At 42.0% G+C, this 20,724-nt stretch overlaps 1 protein-coding gene across 1 annotated transcript in view; it reads left to right on the top strand.

Moving 5' to 3' along the window:
* The first annotated feature begins 200 nt into the window (after positions 1-200).
* Apbb1ip (amyloid beta precursor protein binding family B member 1 interacting protein) overlaps positions 201-20,724 on the top strand; it is an 89,303-nt gene continuing 68,779 nt past the window's right edge. Inside the window, exon 1 of the mRNA XM_032885099.1 lies at positions 201-334. The gene's annotated coding sequence lies outside the window, so the exon portion shown is untranslated. The remainder of the gene's footprint in view (positions 335-20,724) is intronic.

Here is a 20,724-nt window from a genome sequence, read left to right as displayed (position 1 = left end):
TAGGCAGGGCTTGGTGTCTGTCTCCTCTCCTCCAAGGCTCTGCTAGCTAGCACTTCGGTGTAAGGCCCAGAGAGTCGACGCGTGGTGGGCAGGGCTCACAGCACTTCCTCCTTTAGCCCACGTCCTCGCCTCGAGGCCGGCCCAGCCCAGAGGCGCCAACCGCAGATCTCTGCTCATTCCTCATTCCTGAGCGCTTCGGCTCAGCCCGGCTCATCTACACTCAGCCCCGCACTTCTTGGCTCTCCCCCCAACCCCTCCTGGCGTCTCCGCTCAGCCCCGCGCATCTCAGCACAGCCTCCCCGCTTCTCTGCACAACCACCCCTCAGCTGTCACGGTAAGCAGCACCCTAGCCCTGCTCGCCGACTCGGTGCCCTCGGGCTGCCTCTCTGCGCGTCCTGTGTGTGTACTGTGGGTGGGGGGACGGGACCGCGCGACCTAGGTCCACGCACCATGTAAACCCGCGCGACCTAGCTTCGGATCCCCTGCGCACCCCTTGGGCACTTGACCTGTGTCAAGCCTGGGACTCCCTCTTCTCCCTCCTAAGTTCAGTTTTAACAATTTTCTGCTTAAGAGATGCTACCGGCTCTCAGATCTGGTACCTCACCTTAAACTGATCTAATCTTGAAACAAAACATTCACTGAAGCATTTTAGGGTACCATGCTGTTAAGTGGTAGCCTGGGGAGACTTCTGGGAGTCAGAGGACACATAGCTCAAAGTGTTGCCCTTCATTTAAAACTTTAAGTAACTGCGATTCTACTTTTTGAAGACCGTCTTTCCCTCTTCCATCTCTTTTTCTTTGTAAAAATGTGTTAAAGATGAGTTTGAATACCAGACATGGGTTTCCTAATTCAGTTTGGAGTAAAGATGCAGAAAATGCTTTAAATCATGAAAGATGAGGACGGTCTTATATACCATCACACACACCCCCAGAACCCCCAGTGCAGGCCCCTCACTCAGACCTTAGTGTACCTCTTCATTCCCCTTTCTCGGCTCTCATAACGTGCTGCCCAGGGACATGTGCTCTCCTAGAGACTGTCAGCATCTCTGTTCAAAGAGTATTTTTGTGATAGGAACGCTGAGTAAAAGGGGAAAATAGAACAGACAAGAGGCTATGGGTTTATCCTCCACACAAGTGATGTGGTGTGAACAAACGCAAGCAAGCACACCACTGCTGGCTTTTTAAAATCTGGGTCTCGAAACTGAAACTTCAGGAAACCTTGGCTTTCAGACTAAACCAGGAGTTTTGCCTTCTGGGCCTCCCTAAAACACAAGCATGTGGGCCTGGAAAGGAATATTGGCTAGCAAGATAGCAGAAGATAGGAAAAGAGTCCCTTGTCCTTCCTGTCTGTTCAGTGAGCTCAGAATCTGACAAATGTAATGTCATGCTCAAACTATTAGCACTTAACCTTTACATTCTTACAAACACTTGTGACCTTTCTGGTACTTGGTAGATTCCGGTGGTTGCTACATCTACCCAATACTAGCTAGACAGGGGTGAACTTCATTACATTGTTTTAACCACACTGGAACTCAAGTAGTAAATGAGATTATACCTTAGAAGAATGGAGACAGTAACAGTTCTGGGAAGGGGTCAGGAGATCACATGCTACTTCAGTCTTGTATCCAATACCAGAGGGAACAGGAGGATAAGGAGGATATGCCAACAGACGTTTGTTATCCACTGAAATATAAACACTTTGATTTTTGTTTCTGAGAAATTGCTCTTAAAAACGTAATTTCTGGTCTCTATATAAGTTGCCAACATCCCATTGTATTGCATTTCAACAGTCCTGAGTTACTATATTTTGAGAAATGTAACTTTGAAATGTGTAGTTAATTACACATATTCAGTAGGCTCTGTAACACCCACTGCATTTTCTTGGAAGTTTTATATTCTGAGAATAATTACCCGTTCCACCGTATGTCACAGATAGATAAAAAAAAATGTAGATATTTCCATATTATATAGTGAGCAATTTATCAAGTTCATTGCCATGAATGTTTGAGTTATGCTACTTTGATTTCTCAAGAGGCATTGTTGATTTTTATTTTTATTTATTTCTAGTCCTTTTCTATTTCATTTTTACCTATTTTGATAAGTAAGCCTTTTAAGGAGTCTTTCGTTTTTTTTTAGAATAAATTCAATTCCTGCTCTGTAATCTATCAAACTATAACATTTACAACATTATTGTACCTCATAAGTCATCTTAGGAACTTACAAAATTATCTAGAAATAAATAAGACAAACATGGACATTATACACATAATTGGAAGGTAATTTTATGCAATGCTTTGGATAATTATGCATGTGGAAAAATTGTATATTGCAGCTAAGTGTCTGGGTGCCTTTTCTGCCCCTTAGAGATGCCGAATAAATTCTGTGGTAGATCTGTGTCTAGACTCTGACATGGCTCCTGTAGTTATATTAAGCCTCAAGACTGAACATTTTTTAATTAACATGGTTGATCCTTTCAGTATGAAAGTTTGTGTTTTGTAGCAATTCTCTCATCCCAAAAAATAACTATCTTTAAAAGTTCAAATATTATATTAATTCACTGCAAGTGAATTGCATTGTGTATACATTGTAAATATACATTGTAAGATTTAAGGGTATTTGGCAAGGACACTGGTTGTACAGTGATGTATATGTGCTTTATAGTGATATTAGAGAATTAACTTTCAGTGGCAACTTAATATATCTGAAAAATAGTACTACTCTAGGGAGAAGAGGAGAGCGACACTAAGACATGATGCCACTTCTACCAGTTCAAGAGATGGAAAGGCAGGGCTTGGGGACAGGTAGGGACTAGCGGTAGGGACTGCCACCCTTGTGTCACTACTTCACAGCCAAATTCTATCACCACAGTTGAGGTTCGAAATGTCTCAAGCCCCAGGACCCAGTTTGCTCATTGGTCCCAATTTTGAGGCAGTAGGAAAGATAAAGTATCACACCAAGCCACCCTCCTTCTCAGTTCAGACCCAGAAGCTTCAGTTCCAGGCTACATTTCCTGTGACTGACTATAGATCACTAAGAACCATGTTATGAAACCTGTTTATTTCCTTCTTTCTCTTGCAACCTGGGTTCCCTTTGGCTCACCGTGTGGCAGTAGTACATAATACTTACTGGGTGTTTATTTGTTTGTTTGTTTGTTTTTTAGCAGCTAACAGCATAAACCCCTTATCCAAGTTCTTGAGACCAGAAATTTCATATTTTGGATTTTTGGGGGTAGAATGTTTGCATATACAAGAGATATCGTGATGATTCATTGTGAACATGAAATTCATTTGCTCCATATGCACTTTATACACATAGTTGGATGGTACTTTATGCAATGCTGTAAGTAATTTTGTACATGAAAAAAGCTTATGTATTTCAGCTAAGGGGGACAAAGAACATTTACCCCCTTGGGAAAGCTAAATAAATTCTGTGTTCTGTGCCTACACTTTTTTGACTTTGAACTGTCATCTGTGGTCCCTGTGGAATTTTCTGTTTGTGACATCATGCTGGTGCTCCGAAATACGTCAGATTTTGGAAGATCTAAGATTTGGAGTTTTCAGAGGTAGAGATGCTTAACCAGACACTGACATGGCTTAATTACCATGTGACTAGCTAGCTAATCTTCACATCTAGACTTGTACTACTGTAGCTTCTCTCTGTCACTGAAATGAAAGCACAGACAGGTTAAGAAATACACATCGACAGTAACATGGAGGAGAGCTGATATGACCTGGAGAAGTTTGATAACAGCACCCTACATCAAGCACAAGTGCTCAGATGAGGCAAAAGATAAGGACCGAACTTCAGTGATCTTAGAGCCTAGCAATGGAGAGAAAAGCAGACAGTGATCATTCTACATGGGACTCAAGCTGTGTTCTGTGTGACCACATAGCAGGCCAGAGGGGGGAAGGGGGATGAACGGATGAGAGAATCAAGCAAAGCAAGCAAACTTGCCTTGTGATCGATGGAAGACAGATGTCCTCCTCAACTCTACAGTTACTGCCTTTGTCTTTGGAAAAGTAGTCTCCTTTGCCCCAAACCTGTTTTCATTATTACATCCAAATTCCTCCAGGTGGCCTTCCGGCTTGATTAAATCAACAACATAGTAAGTCTAATCCTTTCTCTAACTCTACTGGAAGTCTTTCTGGTTTGAACTTACATAACAGACTCATCAGAGATGAGCCTGTGTGCTAGGAGGGAGATAAATGCTTAAGTACAGAGAAAGTCTGCTCCCACACAGTGGCTGGAAGATTTAGGTCCAGGTAACTACATCCTGTCAGACTGTAGAGAAATCAGAAGTGATACTAGAACAACAAAGCTGTGAATGGCAATTTTCTCTTCGTTTTTACTATGAAATTTTCATGTATGTGAATAACTATATATTCATATATCCATATATTCATATCTTATCCATATATTTGTGCATGTGTGTTTATGTGTGTGTGTGTGTGTTGAGAACCACTGTCATACAGAAAGCTTACTGACTTGCTCCTCATGGCTTGCTCAGCCTGCTTTATTAGAACCCAGGACCACCAGCCCAAGGGTTGCCCCACCCACAATGTACTGGGCCCTCTCCCATCAATCACTAGTTAAGAAAATGCCTTACATGCTTGCCCACAAACCAATCTTATGGAGGCATTTTCTCACTCAAAGTTCCTGCCTCTCAAATGACTGGCTATAACTGTGTCAGATTGACATAAAACTGTCCAGCACACTGAATAAGGACACTGACCCCCGAACTCTCTCACTGCAGCCACAGAGAGGTTGCTGTGATCCCTGTTAGGTCTTTTCATACTGGATCTCCAATTTCTTTCTCATTGCCCAACTCCTATTTGAGGCTACTAAGGGCTCTTCAGAAGAGCCTCCCCTTGCTCCCTCCTCAAATCCCATTCAAGCACTGAACCAGGCCTTAGCTAAAGCATGCACCTTATCACTACCCAGTCCTTCCAAATCCTTCTTTCTGTCCCTCCATGCTAACCAGGGCCAGACCCTAGCCTTCATTTACTCATGAGTGGGAGATACGTACAATCCTGTCCCATATCAGTCTCAACCAGTCTAAACCCTTCCTGATGCTATGACTTTTTATTGCAGTTCTTCATGTTGTGGTGACCCCCCAACCATAAAATCATTTTTGTTGCTACTTCCTAGCTGTTATTTTGCTACTGTTCAGAATCATAATGTAAATATCTGATATTTGTGATGTTTGATATACAACCCCTAGGAAAGAGTTGGTCCAGCCCCAAAGAGGTCGAGACCCACAAGTTGAGAACCACTGTTCTAGACAGTTAGCTCTTGTTACAAATGAATGGCCGTCCAGCCTACACCGATGCTGCCTTGATCTTCTCAGAAGCCAACAAAATTTCCTCACATATCTAATAACTATTGACTCCTGCAATTCTCTCAAAGATCTCAGTCACCGAGCCTCCCAGGTCCAAACCTTCCATGCCTCTCTCCTTGACTCTAATATCTCCTTGGAACCATGCAATAGCTTCATCCTGCCATTGTCCTTCCAGCCCGCATGACTCCCATGCCCCAAGTACCTTGGCATTCATGCACAGATAGTAAGCCGTTCTCTCAATCCCTTCATGCACAATTCAGTCACCTCACTTACAGACCCACAAGTCCCAGATTGGTTTATAGACAGGGGCTCCCTAAAAGCACCCCCTTATGCCTCTGATTATGTCATCATCCAGGGCCACCCTAACTCCCACAACATACACCCTCATCAAAGCCAACCTTCTAGCCCTAGGTACCATTTCCCAACAAGCCAAACTCACCACCTTTAAACAAGCCCTAATGCTAGCTAAGGATCTTTCTGTTCATATATATCCATACTCAAAATATGCATATAAAATAATTCATTTAAATATTCTAATGTGGGGGGAAAGAGCCTTCCTCACCCAAAGGAAACCCCAATCACCATCTCCCTTGTCCAGGACCTTTTGGATCCTTTTTCTGTCCATTGCAGCCATGATCCATGAAAAAGACCAAAAAATACATCTCTCTCAAAACAGAACACACTGATGAACTAGCATAAGAAATAACTCCCCCATGCTCAGACCTTCATCTGCCCTCTCTCTCTCTTCTTGCCTATCACAGTCCCCCTCTTACCCCCTGATGTATTTATAAAAACATAAGGAGAGTGGGAATATGTTCTTGGGAGGTGTGGGGGAAGCAGGCTCCTCTGTGCACCCATGCTGAGGCATTCCCTCCCCCTGAGGGACCAGCCACGCGACCCTGTAGTATAGAATAGAGTTTACTCAGGGCATGGAAAGGGGAGTTAAGAAGGTAGTAGGGGCAGAGAAAGGCAGAGGTGAGGGGGAGTAGAGAAGTAGAGGAGTAGAAGCCAGCCCTAAGCACATGGAGGGGGGAGGGGAAGGAGGAGAGAAGGGACAAAAGGAGGAAAGGATAAGAGAGAAAGAGAAAATAAGAGAGGAAGAGAACTAGAGAGTGAGGAGGGGGCAAGAAGCCTCTTTTATACTGTCAGGCATACCTGGCTGTTGCCAGGTATCTGTGGGGGGTGGAGCTTAAACAGAATGCTAACACCCCCTCACCCAAGTTTTCTCACTCATATAACCTTTGTTTCATCTATCTTATCAGACTCTAATTTTCCATCCTACAAAATTATGGATAAAAAAGTATTATCCATTTCAGAGACCGACAGATCCATAGAGCCTTGACAGACACCTATGATACTTACCAAAAAGCATAGCTCTATATCAAACCTCAATATCAAAGTTTTCATCTCACCAAATTCAAGGCCTCCTGACAGCCATGTATTGTGTGTGTGTGTGTGTGTGTGTGTGTGTGTGTGTGTGTGTGTGTTTATCATTGATACCTTCTCCGAATGGGCCCAAGCATTTCCGACTACCACATACCTACTCCCTGCTTAGACTAGTCATCCTCAGTACAGTCAGATAACCATCCAGAATTCACATCTTCGATTTCCCAAAATGTTTCAAATTACTTAAAAGTCTTCTAGAAGTTTCACATTTCCTATTACTCCAGTCTTCTGTCGAGGTTGAAAGGACAAACCATAATATTAAAAAAAAAAGCCTCATAAAACTCACCCTAGAATTAAAATAGGGTTGGGCTAAACTCCTGTCCCTGGCATTGCTCAAATTGAGAGCCTTACCTAAACAAGACAAACAAACTTCCACAAATAGCCAGTCCCTTTGAACTCATGTAAGCAATGACTCACCCACCCCACGCTCTCCCCTAATACCTCATTGCTCCTGTCTTTCCTATCAGTGTCCTTCCTTTCCTCAGGACAGAACTTTGGAAGCATTCTAGCAATTCTTTACTTCTTCCACATCACTCCTTCTAATATGGAGATAGAACATGTGGTCAATACCTCTGCTCCTGTCCATCATTCTGGACTGGATATGAAGTATAAGAGCAGAAAGAGCCAAGGTTGCTTTGGTGTAAATGACTGGAGTGTGAGATCAACTGTGGGGAGGTTAGAAGTGACCCAAGTTCATATCCGGGTATGAATCTAAAGAATCAAGTAGTAACAGTGCTGTGAAAGACTAAGTAAGTGAAAACACAGCTATTGTTCCCATTGTTCCCATCGTAATATAGGATCATACCATCTAAGAAATAGGACATTAGACAAGACCTTTGGGAATCCCAAAGACTTAAACTTGTGTGTTTATAAAAAGATAAAGAGAGGATATGTCCCGAGTTTCTGCACCAATGTTGAATTTATAAAAAGATAAAGAGAGGGGGGATTATGTTCTATGGAGGTGTGGTGAGATGTGGGGAAGGGGGTGCCTCTGCGCACCCGTGCTGAGACATCCCTTCCCCCTGAGGGACCAGCCACAGGACAGTATAGTATAGAATAGAGTTTATTAAGGGCATGGGGAAGGGAGTTAAGAGGGAGGGAGAGAAGCGGGTAGGGAAATAGAAGAGTAGAGGCTAGCCATGAGCACATGGAGAGAAAGGGGGAAGGGAATGGGAAGACAAGGGACAAATGGGAAGAGGGGAAGCAAGAGAGAGCAAGAGAGTGAGGAGGGGGCAAGCAGCCCCTTTTATAGTGTCAGGTATGCCTGGCTGTTGCCAGGTATCTGTGGGGATAGAACTTAGACAGAATGCTAACACAAACCATCCTAATCTAGCTAACTTTAAGAACACAGTCAGCTAATCAGCACTCTCCCACTTCTGGATAGTCAAGACGACTCCAATCATCTTTAATGTGTGTGAAAGGAAGAAGTGAACATAGAGGAGCCCTGTCTTCACGGGTATAGTGTTGGTCAGTGATACACTGCAGTGAGGGACTTCTACAGATGCATCATAGAAACAAGATCCTCAGGGAGGCAGCATGAGGCCCTTCCCCAGCACAAAAGCTTGTTGTGCCCAGAGGTGAAAGAGTTTCTGTTTTCAAAACCCAAGGCTAGATTTGAAATAAAAAGAGGCTTTCTCACTGTGCAGCTAGATTTCAAATGAGGCTCCCCTAGAAGCTACTGAGAATATCAGGGACGATGGTGAGGCATTTGAAAAGCTGGAAGTTGGGAAGCAGTTCTAGTGGAGTTTGCAATAACTAACATTTCCCTTAGCTCGGTAGCAGGTATCAGGGTGTGTCATTCTGAAGTGATAGAGCTGGCAGAATGCTGCTAAAAGCCATTGGCCACGATGACGTAGAGCAGTGGTTCTCAAGCCGTGGGTCGTGACCCCTTTGGCAAACCTCTGTCTCCAAAATTATTTACATTACGATTCCTAACAGTAGCAAAATTACAGTTATGAAGTAGCAATGAAAATAATTTGATGGTTGAGGGCCAACACAAGGAACTGAATTAGAGGGTTACAGCGTTAGGAAGGTTGAGGACCGCCAACGTAGGCAGTTCTCCAGAGCAAAGGTACAGTCCTTAACCCTTAGACTTTCATCTCAAAAGAACACATTTTGCACATGTGACAGGATGAAGGAGGTCCCAAGAAATATTCTTCTACTTCATATCGTGTTTCATAATTGCTATTCTGAGTGAGTTTATCTAGGACTGCTGTGTTTTTGCTGTTCCAGGTGCCTTATCTCTGCTGTTAGCATTCACAACTGGCAGTTACAGCAAGGAGCCATGTAAATTTGGGACGCAGCACTGTTTTCATTTGGGTATAGTGGCTTCCTTGGGGGGTGGGGTGAGACCTGGGGGAGGGGGGTGGGGCCATCATCCCAGCCCCATCTTACTGTTCTTCCTCCGATTCAGCTCCATAAATGCTTGGCGTCAGCCAGCCAAGATTTCGTTCTTAGTGTATTTAGAATTTTGTGGCTTATATATTTCCTTTTTTGTAAACAACAGTCCTGTGGGCTGTGAGTAAAGGAAGTGCAGCACAGTGAATACTGGACAGAAAGGAAACCCCAAGAGGTCATATCCTCATGGTTCCTTTATGGAGTTGGGGCTGATACCTAACATACGTTTCAGTTAGATGAAATTTCTCAATGTAATATAGTAGGAACTTCATTTTCCTCCCCATTTCATGTATTTTTATATTTTGAGGGCCAACCAGGTACCAGTGTGACAAGGTATAACTAAGATATGGTTCCTCATGCCCAAAAGATTGCAGCCCAAGTGGAAGATGTGGCCTACAGATAAACGCATGACAATGTATAGTGTACACTGATAGATTCAAAACTTCTGAAGTAAAGACAGTAACGATAGAAGGGGCAGTGTGTGGGGGTAGCTGCAGTGTGCTTTGAAGGATAAAGGAATGTCCAGGTGGGTCAGTGGAAGACGGTTGCCTCAGACACATGGGACAGTGTGGCAGGGCTGGAGCATAAAGTTCATGGAAAGGAAAGGGAGCAGCCATGAGTAACATTCAGACTGTTCTCATGTGATGTGGTCTCCATGCCCTGCCACGTTTGAGCCAAAGGCAGAGGCAATCCTTGAATGCCAGACCAGACCTAGCCATAAAGCACAATGCAGACCACATGTGGAACTTGGAATTTCCTGGAAGCCACATACAAACGCTAACAGACACAATTTTGCATTGACTCCAATCACATATTTGATGAAATATCTGAAACTATCATCTGATGGATGTTAAAAGAGTTTTAAAGAGTAGCAACTTTAAGATGAGAGGAAATTATTTCGTTTTCAGTTTCCAAGAACCTTTGGGAGTTTGCGTGTACAGCGCATGTCAGTCCAGGCACAGCTCAAGTGCCAAGCATCTGTGTGGTGCTGGTATCTGCGAAACTGGACAGAGCGGCTTGAGATAAAAGCAGATGAGTGGAGGTGTGGGGTGTTAGGTGAATTCTGAAGTCGGCTGAGGAAAGGGAAGGAAGCAGTGTTCGCTTTTGTTCTATCCCTAGCACCTGATTTGAATTCATATTTAAGTCTCAAGTGGCTGTATTGTTTGTTGTTCTCTTTGCTTTACTTTGTAAGGTTTATGTCTGTAGCCCTGTCCAGGAACTCACTCTGTAGATCAAGCCAGACTCAAACTCAAACCTCTGCCTCTCCAGTGCTGGGATTGAATGCAAGCATCACCGTGCCAGGCTTTAAATCCCAGGAGTCCATTAGTACACTAGCAACAAAAACGGCCCCACGTTTATTTCCTTTTGTGCTTCCTCTCCTCTGCCTGCTTTATTCTATCTATTCTGCCTAAAAGTGACAGGAACAGAAAAATAACTAGAAATTAACAGCAGAGCATGCTGCGCTAAAACCCACATCAGGCCCAGTTTGATCTGTTGCCCTTGGCAACACTGGTTGTCAACTTTTATTTTGTTTTCATTTGGGTCCACCTGCTACTTACAAGCGTAACACAACAGCAGCAGCAGCAGCAGCAGCAGCAGCAGCAGCAGCTAGTCACTTACAGTGGCTCTCCACCCGACAAATCCACTACCCTCTCAGTCAAGGGCAGAGACAGAAGAGTTGGGGCACAGAACTGGAGACACCTAGGGTATAGCTTTAAAAGCCTTGGAGTGTGGACAGCATGGTTCTCTCCTGTTCAGATAATGGAGTCTCTGTCCTAGGAACATATTTATAAATGCTCAGAAAGTGTGGACATATGGAATGCAGGTAAATTATTATGGCCTTGGGGCAGGGGAATGTTGCCTGTTAGTTGAAAGGAGAGCTTAATAACAAAAAGTAAAACAGGGATATATTATCTGGTACTAAACACTGTATGGTATGAAGCTGTGTGTGTGTGTGTGTGTGTGTGTGTGTGTGTGTGTGTGTGTGCACGCACGCAACTAAGTTTCAGTTGCCATGTTAATTGCCTCTCCTAAAAGAAGTCTTGGCATTTGAATCTGAGGTGTCCCTCCAGGCTCCTGTCTTGAATGCTTAGTCCCAGCCTGTGGTGCTCTCTGGAGACCTGTGGTGCAGTTAGGAAGTGAAGCCTAGCTAGAGGAAAGAAAGTCCAGCATTGGCCTTAGAAGGCTTGCCACCCTGATCCCAAGCCGGTTGTCAGATATCCTCATCCTGATTCACTCAGGTGCCTAAAACCTGGCAGCATCCTGTTGGAAATGGTGCAGGCTGAGGTACAAAGAGTAGTTAATATGGGGTTATTTAAACCTGTTTAAGTGCAGACCAGACCAGAGCATTAAAGGAAGCCCTATGAATATTTGGCAGAAATACTTGGAATAGCATCTGATTTGTTTGAAACCTTTGGAATAAAACAAAATGAAAATGCATTCCCCTAGAAATCCTTAAGGATAAATCAAGTATTTTTCCCATACATGTCCATGTTTGAAATAACCCTGTATTATTCAGATTCCCGTAAGTCATGAAACACATCTTTCAGTCAAAGGGCACAAGGCAGAAGATAAGAACCTGTCAGTTCTTTGACTTCACTCTCCTTGTGTAGCAATGGCAGTGAAAACTAGAATAGTCGTCTTTCATGGCCTATGGGAGACAAGTTTCAGGATCCCACTGAACATCAAAATTCATAGACATTCAAGTCCTCTACATAAAGTGATGTAGCCTTTGCACAGAACATATACACACATTTTTTCATATATTTTGGATCATCTCGTGGTTATTTAACATCTCTACTAAAGCATAACTGTTAAAGAAATAATAGTGACAGATATATATATACATATATATATGTATATATGTATATTAGCAAGACCCTATCTCAACAAGAGATGGGAGAGTGGGGGAGGGGAGCCTGTACATGTTAATTTTTTATTAGATTTTCATTTTGTGCAGTGTCTGACCTGTCTACTGTATATTATTATATCTATCCACTTACAGCTAGAATTTGTTACTCTGTGAGTTCTTTTTCCCACCATTTATCTCCTCAGTCCCCCCTCATCACTAGATAAGAGAGAAAGAAGGAGAGAGGGGGGAGGGGGGGAGGGAGGGAGGGAGGAGGGAGGGGGAGAGAGAGAGAGAGAGAGAGAGAGAGAGAGAGAGAGAGAGAAAGGGAGGAACTGTTGATGACTCTCCTCTCCCAACACCTTGCCTAGCACCCTCCAACACTACATATACTCACCAAGAGTAGGAAGCCTCCAGTTCAATTCCAGTTGATTTCATTGCAAACACAATATTTTAATAAGCATTTTCCAAAGTTGGTGAAATCTTCAACTGGTAAACCAACCCGATAAGGACAGTCACCTATAGGTGCAAAGTTAATTTCCTGCTCTCTTGGTGCAAAGCCTGGTTGAAGTAAGGAGACTGGATGTATTAAAGTCTTAAGAAGCTAAACAAGAGCGTCATAAGGTACAGCTGATTCTAAAGAGCTTTGTTTAGAAATGAAAATGGGGTTTATTTTAAATGATCTTTCCCACATGCAGTGTTAAACTACTTTGGAAGGCACAGAGGAAAAAAATCAGGCTGGGAACCTATTGCTTCTTCCTCAGAATTTAGTGAATTGAAGAGTTGTTCTCTACCAACAATTGGGAATTCAACGATTTTCTTAAACTAATTGCTCAGAGGCTACTTTGATCATTGTAATCATTTTCTTCCATTTTGCAACTTTGACATCCACAAGATCTGTGGGTAAGCTTAGCTACTGTGTAAATCATATTCTATTTTCTATTCTCTTGTTATGTATGTTGAAATCTTTTTTGCCAAGACCTATGGAGTAAATAAGTAATGAAAATTCTAAGTCATTAATCTTCCTGACTTGACTTCCAATTATGAAGTGAAAAGGCTCAGACAAAGTTAAACTGTGCACATTCTGCCAGCTCTTACTCTTTGCCAGTAAGTATATGAAGTCAGGATTGCCCACAGAATGAAGGATTTGGGACACACATGAGGTCCGACGGGGAGTCAGATATATCAATGGTGCATTTTCATTGCAGGATGTCAAAACAAAACAGCACAATGGGGCCAATGAGGTAGAGTATCAGAAGAGGGATCTGCTAGCCACAACCTCATACCCAGTGCAGATCTTAGAATGTGAGGTACATTCTGGGCACTTTCCTGTTAGCAGGTGTTTAGTGGAGGAGGGAGATGAATTTTGAGCAATGCACTTGGGATAGATAATGGACGAGTTTCTGTGAGCATCTCTTTTAGCCAGCTGGGGAGATGTGAAGTTGGCCTATTTGGATTGAGACAGGACTGCCCTACTATACCCCTATGTTGGGACTGGAAACACTAGTTTCTCCCCTCCTTGATCCTTCACCATCTGTTTGCCTTTCTGAGGCTGATGTATATTTGAAGGATCTAATGCTTGCCTCCTCCTTCTGACCTTCAATGTTCAGATTGCTTACTGACCTAGCCTTTGGGACCAGGATACAGTATAGATTCTGATTGTCCCAGAGAAAGGCCTCAAGGGACAGTTTGTCCCCGGTGAATGCTGACATTGGAGAACCAAGGAATCTCTCCACAATTGGATACCACAGGAGAATTACTTCCTTTTTGGCCAGCATCTCTGCTGCAGAGTTTATTGATGTTACTTAGGAATCTGCTGATACAGTGAGCTGAGTGATAGAGTGATGGTTTAAAAAGTTTTACTAATAGCCAAATAAGGAGGTGCGGAGAAAACCAGTTACTGCTTATTTGGCTAATTGAAATGAAAACATAGGCCATACACTTAATCACTATGAGCATATTATCCAAAAGAAATACCTGTGTTGGTATTTTCTACTTAAAGGAGGAAAGTTGCATATTAAGTTTTGTGAAACATGTAGAATATATTTCTAGAATTTAATTGTTTTCCTTTCTGTATCTGCTGATTCAGCATTTTGGGAACTTAGGGATTTTGTCATTGTTGTTGTTGTTGCTGCTGCTGCTGCTGTTTTCAGTGCTAGGAGTGAAACTTAGGGCCCTGTGCATCTTAGAGATGTGTGTGTGTGTGTGTGTGTGTGTGTGTGTGTGTTCCTGTGTCTGCATGCTTGTGCATATGTAGATTGTAATTCTGTCATAACCTATTGCTATTGGTTCTATTGATCAGATATACGAGTTTGGCAATACGAATATTTGCACAAACCATTCGATAAGTATTTTTATTGAATGTGTATAGGGATCATTAAGTTGTCACATTGGGGTAAGAGATAGAGGAGGATCCGCCTGAATTGCTTAGTGATTCCCAGGCCTGCCTGGGCCACACAAAAACCTTGTCTTTTTTAAAAAAAAAAAAAAACTGGGGCCACACAAAGACCTTATCTTTAAAAACTACACCCCTGCTTTCAGTAGCATTCATTAAAAAAACAAAAATTCATATTTTCTATTAAAAAACAACTCAAATGGGTCATTTGACTAAGCAAAGGAATTTTAGCTCCATTTTAATTTTGTAATTTTAATTACAAAAAATCCTCTTAAAAGCATGGGCTTAGATTTTCATGACATCAAATGAAACAATAATTACTTAAAATAAAATACCAAGACCATAAACAACAAAAGAGAAATACACAATTTGGTCTCCAACTTAGTTAAAGTCGTTTGTGCTACAATGTCTTCAAAAAAGCAGAAAGACCATGTAGAGAATCAAAGAAAACACAGGTCAGAGTTCTAAGAAGGGACAGCTGCACAGAATATTTAAAGAATTCTTGAAATGTAAAAGTAAAAAGATAATCTACTCTAAAACTGGTCAAAGGGCGTTCATCGATATTTCTCCAAAGAAAATATAAGGATGGCAATATAAGTGTGTGGAAATATGTTCAGCATCCTAAGAGAAATGCAGCTCAAAAACAATGAGAGACATCACACCCATGAGGACAACTGTACTCAAAAGACAGAAGACAATGGTAGATGCTGATAGGCCCTGGAGAAATAAGGATCAACATAAATAGCCACTAATTGATGTAAAAGAAACATGGTTTGATGCGTATCGTAATTTGGATGAAGTCTGATGCTGAGTGCAAGCCAGATACAAGAGGGCACACCGTGTGGGATTCCATTTGTGTGAAAGTCCAGAGCACACACACTGATCCAGAAAGCTGGTTGTTGCTGAGGACTGCAGCAGAGGGGTGTGAATGGGCACTGAGTCTCTTAAAGGAGAAGAAAGCGTCTCAAAATTAGACTGTGGGGGGTAGTTGCACATCCTGCAACTGTGCATAATTCCATTGAAATGTATGCTTTTCATAGATGAATTCTCTTTTTTCATCTGTATTCAAGGAACCACTCAAAAGATGGAAGGCTTTAGAAGCAGTCTGTGCCCAGATTCAGTACATTAGAAGAGCTGGGGGGTGATTGTTTTTAATGATGGTTATTAATGGTAGAGTTTATGGAGAGGTCAGGATAGGTGTTTGAAGAGGTCAATAAAGACATGTTACCACAAAGCTTTGCTAAGATAAACTGGGCTTAGGAAGAACTCTGTACTGTCCATCTAGCTGATTTAAGAGGGGAGTCTATATTTAGGGGGACAGATAATATACTGATGGAGGAGTCATGATGAATCATGAAGAGGACCTGGACCAAGAAGGGAAGGAGTGGGACAAGATTGGAAAGGCTAGATTGATAAGACAAATTAGCTCTCTCAGGAATAGGTAAAAATTCTTATAAGAAGTGCTTAGGTCTATGAGTCAAAATAAATAAAGATAACTGGTCTGTTTTATTTTGTGGGTTGAGAGATTATCTGGGAAAGGTATGCTCCTGGGTAAGTGGTTCTGGCCTTGATTCTGGGCTACTTGATGCTGGTACTTGAGCTGCCAATCAATCCTCCTGATGGTTGTAGACAGACAGACCAGTACAGGAAGCCTGTTAGTGTTTCTTCTCAGAACCCTCTCTTCCCTTTGTCTCATCTGCTTCCTGCATCCCAGTATAACCTTCTGTCTCAGATCCTCTTTCTGACTTTCTCTTCAGCTCCCAAGATAACCGCAGGTCTGTATCTCATTAGACTACCGCAAGGGGAATTCTGTGTGGACTGGTGAAGAGGCTGATAGGTAGTCCTGTTACATCTGAAGCCCTGCTGGGATACCCTCCTGGAAGTGCCCAGTATGTAGGAAATGTAATGGCAGGCTTAAAAGTGCATCTGGAGAAGGAACCTTAGACAAATAAGATATTGCACCCTTACACTGCAACAATACCAGAGAACAGAAATAACTGTACCAGAAAGCAAAGGTCAAGGAGGGCTTACCTCAAACACCCTCCAGATCACAGCTAAGTTAACTGTATTTTGAAAGAGCAAACTTGGTGGCACATTTACTTCAGAATGCAGTTAAGGCTGCATCGTTATTAATATTTGTGAAACATAAATGTTTTTACTAAGCCCTTGTTAAGACAGCCCCCCCGGGCAAGAAGGAAGACTAACAGAACCAAAGGTTCGAGGATTTAGTGGATTGTCATCCGACATTTTACTGAGATTTTTATCTGGAATGGTCCATGAAGACTTGATTAAAAACAATTAATCATGCATTTCTCCCAGTTCATTTTCCCTCAGTTTCCATAGGTTTTATTATTATATAGGTTGTATGTTATTGTAATATAGGTTAGTATAACTTATATTAACTGTCTCAATTAAATCAAGATGTCATTGGAAGTTGTTATACTAAAACGAAGTGTTAGGAATAAAATTAGAAATAAAATCTGCAATATGCCATACCCTAAAAATTAAAGTTGTCTTCCTTCTTAGGTTTCAGATCCTGATGAGGTATAAAGCTCTGACTTCTCTGATGTCCTTGACTAAGCTTCTGGGTTCTCTTGTATCCCACTCCCTATTTTGTTCCTAAACTGTTACTGTTCAAATTTCGTTATCTTTTATTCCCCTCCAAAACTTCCTTTGAATTGCACTATGACTAAATTTTAATATCCTCCCCAACTCCGGTGTGTGTGTGTGTGTGTGTGTGTGTGTGTGTGTGTGTGTGTGTGTGTGTGAGCATTCTTTCAAATATAATATTATGACAATTTCAATCTAGAAAATAGACATACATACACGGGGGTGGGGAGGTGATTGCCATTGGTTTCTGGTAAATACCCTTTACTGAGTTAAAAAAAAATTACTAACCATTTCAACCTTACTAAGAGGATATTTTAAATCAGCCATAGATATTGATTAATCCATCAGCCAGTCGCTTAAACATCGAGGTGATCATATATTGAGTCACTGTATGCTGTTTGATTAGGTTTGGGTTTTTAAGACAGAGTCTCATGTATCCAAACTGCCTTCAAGATCCATACATAGTCAAGATTGACCTTGAACTCCTGATCCTCCCACCTTTGCTTCTTACATTCTCAAATTAATGTTGCACTGCTGCTCTCAGAGTTTTAATATTCTAATTTAGTGGATTATTGTAATATATTTCATACCAATCAGCTGTTCTTATATTCATCAATAGCATATACTATCGTATCAGCTAAAGAAACTCCATCTTATGCTAGACATCCATGTTGGTACCAACTATCCATTTGTCTCTGAATCTGGTCCCTGGAACGTAGTTCCCAGTGACCCTGACTCAGTGACAATCACCGAGAAATGTACAGCCATGACCACCTGCTTGTTATGATACGACTAACTGATTTTTTTGACTTCTGTAACTTGTATGGTGTAACTATGTATGGTGTGCACATGTGTGTGCATCATATACATATGAGTGTGTGTTCATGGTCATATGTGTGTGTGCAGGTGTACATGTGTATAGAAACCAGAAACCAATGTCTGGTATCTTACTCAACTGCTCTCCACCTTATGTTTTGAGACAGAGTTTCTGAACCAGGAACCGATTTATTTAGCTAGATTGGCAGGCCAGCTACTGTCCAGAACCCTCTTTTGTCTGCCTCTCCAGCACTGGAGTTGCAGGCAGTGTCACCACCAGCTTTAACATGGGCTGTGGACATCTGAACTTAGGACTTATGCTTATCTAGAGAGCACTTGAGCAGATGAGCCATCTTCAAAGCTCCTATGTTATTCATGGTGCTCAAAAGCAATATCGAGATGCTGCCTGTTATTTTCAAACTGCTTTTCAAAATAACAACTCTTGTCATGCCATGTTCAGTCTCTCTTAAAGGAACGTTGGAATGTTTTTAGAGTTAGATTTTAAGGATTTATTCTTTAAGAATTTCATATGATATATTTTGACCATATTTGCCCTTCCTATTTCCTCTGCTCCTATTCCCCTCCCGACTTTTCCTCCCCCACCTCCTCTTCCCCTCCCTCCTCTTCTTTCTCCTCTTCCCTTTCCTCTTCCTCCTCCTCTTCCTCTTTCTCCTTCCTCTCCTCTTCCTCCTTCTCTTCCTCTTCTCAGAATTCAGCATGTTTTGCCCTGATATGCAAAGATGTAGAACCAACCACTGGACATGGGTAACCAAGCAGGGGCCACACCCCTGAAGAAAACTGATTCTCAGCACAACCGATTACCAATAGTCCCTCAGCTAGGAATGAGGATTTTTAACAGTCTTTTCCATCCCCTCTGTTCACTTGGGGATCAGTACTTTGGTTTCTAGGTTTCCTTCCCAGCTTCTTACTTTTTTCTCAAATATTTGAGGATCTTTGGTTGTTACTTCGTTTCAATGGAAGGATTAAGGTAATATAGGAAGCTGCTTGGATTTTCTAGTCTGCTTTGGATTTAGCTAGTCTTCTTCTTGGCTAGGAGTACAGCCACAGGGCTCTCCAGATGATCATGCAAATGTGTAGACAGGCAGCTCTTCCCTTCAGGTTAGATGGTGTCAGACCCTAAGCCTCAACTCTCATTGAGTGCTCTCTGGTGAAGCCAACAACCCATCTGGCAGAAATGAACATTAAGGTGCTAAGCACATCTCCCTGGGATGTAGACATTTCTCTTCCTGCTTTTCTTTGATTGTGATCGATTGACAAGTTGATTGATTGGACGGTCAGCAGAGTAGTATCTGTTATGAGGTCCCAAGCTTTCTGGGCACTAGTTACTTGTTTTGAGGGTCTTGAAACCACTGTCAGGAACCAAAGAGGAACTTCTCTGTACTATAAGCAGAATATGGCAAATATATAGGCGAATGCCAGCAGCAAACCACTCAACTTAGAACAGGACCCCCGTTGAAGGAATCAGAGAAAGGACTGGAAGGGCTGAAGGGGCTTGAGACCCCATATGAACAACAATGCCAAGCAATCAGAGCTTCCAGGGACTAAGCCACTACCCAAAGACTATACATGGACTGACCCTGGGCTCCAACTTCATAGGTAGCAATGAATAGCCTAGTAAGGGCACCAGTGAAAGGGGAAGCCCTTGGTCCTGCCAAGGCTGGACCCCGAGTGGACGTGATTGTTGGGGGGAGAGCAGTAATGGGGGGAGGATGGGGAGGGGAGCAGCCATATAGGAGGGGTTGGGGGGATGTTGGCCTGGAAACCGGGAAAGGGAAAAACATTTGAAATGTAAATAAGAAATGCCCAATTTAATAAAGATGGGGAAAAAAAGAAAGAAAGAAAAATGAACCTTCTGTGGATGAACTACTATTAGTATCCGTTGAATTTATGTTATTTTGTTATTCCAGTGGAGAGTGTGGCGCAATCACATGCTCATCCAACTGTCTGAGAGCAGAAGTTTGGGGTATAGTTCAGACACCACATCCCTCTATACAAGCATCACTATTGCCTGTGCCTCTATGCAGTCACTAGTATGCAATAAATAGTTACTGTGCTTATGCAATTATCATAATTCATGCATCGAGTTTTCCTGTCACCATTTTACAAGTGAAAAATGATGTGTTTTTTTCCCAGTAACATAAGTAAGTTAATCGAGATCATAGAATAGTTGGCAATGAACACAAATCGGATTCATTCAGTTACCATATTCAGACAATATGTTTCTGATGATAGAGCAGCTCCTAGGTACCATTTGAATCGTTATCAAGAATACTTCCAAGTTCTCAATTCATTGCTTTTGCTTTGTTGACACATACTTAAATATATGGTTAGATTTAGTGGACTGAAACTCTGGTTGTTGAACAACTGGTTTCCACTTAAACCTGGCTTTCCTTGCAGCTGAAAAACGAAAAATGAAAATGCTGCATCATAGACTGTGGAGAGAAAAAAACATAGTCAAGGGGAAAATGGTTTCCTTGTCCACTTATCAAAATTCCCCTTTAAGATGTGTAAGTATCCTTCTCAAAACAACTGAAGAACCTCACTGTGGAGACAAATAAATAAGTTTCTCTGTTTCATAGATTGGCTCATGCTCTGACTGATTGGCTGTTAGACTTCATACACAGGTTAATTTAACCACTGTGCAATAACGTTACTGTGGTGCTCAAACACAAGCTCATTCTTAAGTAGTTGGCTTACTCAAGGATACAGACTTCTACATGCTCCATGGCAAATATCTCATAATTGTGAATTCTGGCATGTATTCTATATTGTGATGATATGATTATTAACTATATGATTAATAACAATACTTCCTGAACATCCTGATGCATTCTCCATATGACAAATTTAAAAT

Source organism: Rattus rattus, chromosome 14, assembly GCF_011064425.1.
Source record: "Rattus rattus isolate New Zealand chromosome 14, Rrattus_CSIRO_v1, whole genome shotgun sequence".
Classification (NCBI taxonomy): domain Eukaryota; kingdom Metazoa; phylum Chordata; class Mammalia; order Rodentia; family Muridae; genus Rattus; species Rattus rattus.
The sequence above is the reverse complement of the archived record's forward strand: the minus strand, read 5'-3'. Positions and strand labels throughout refer to the sequence as shown.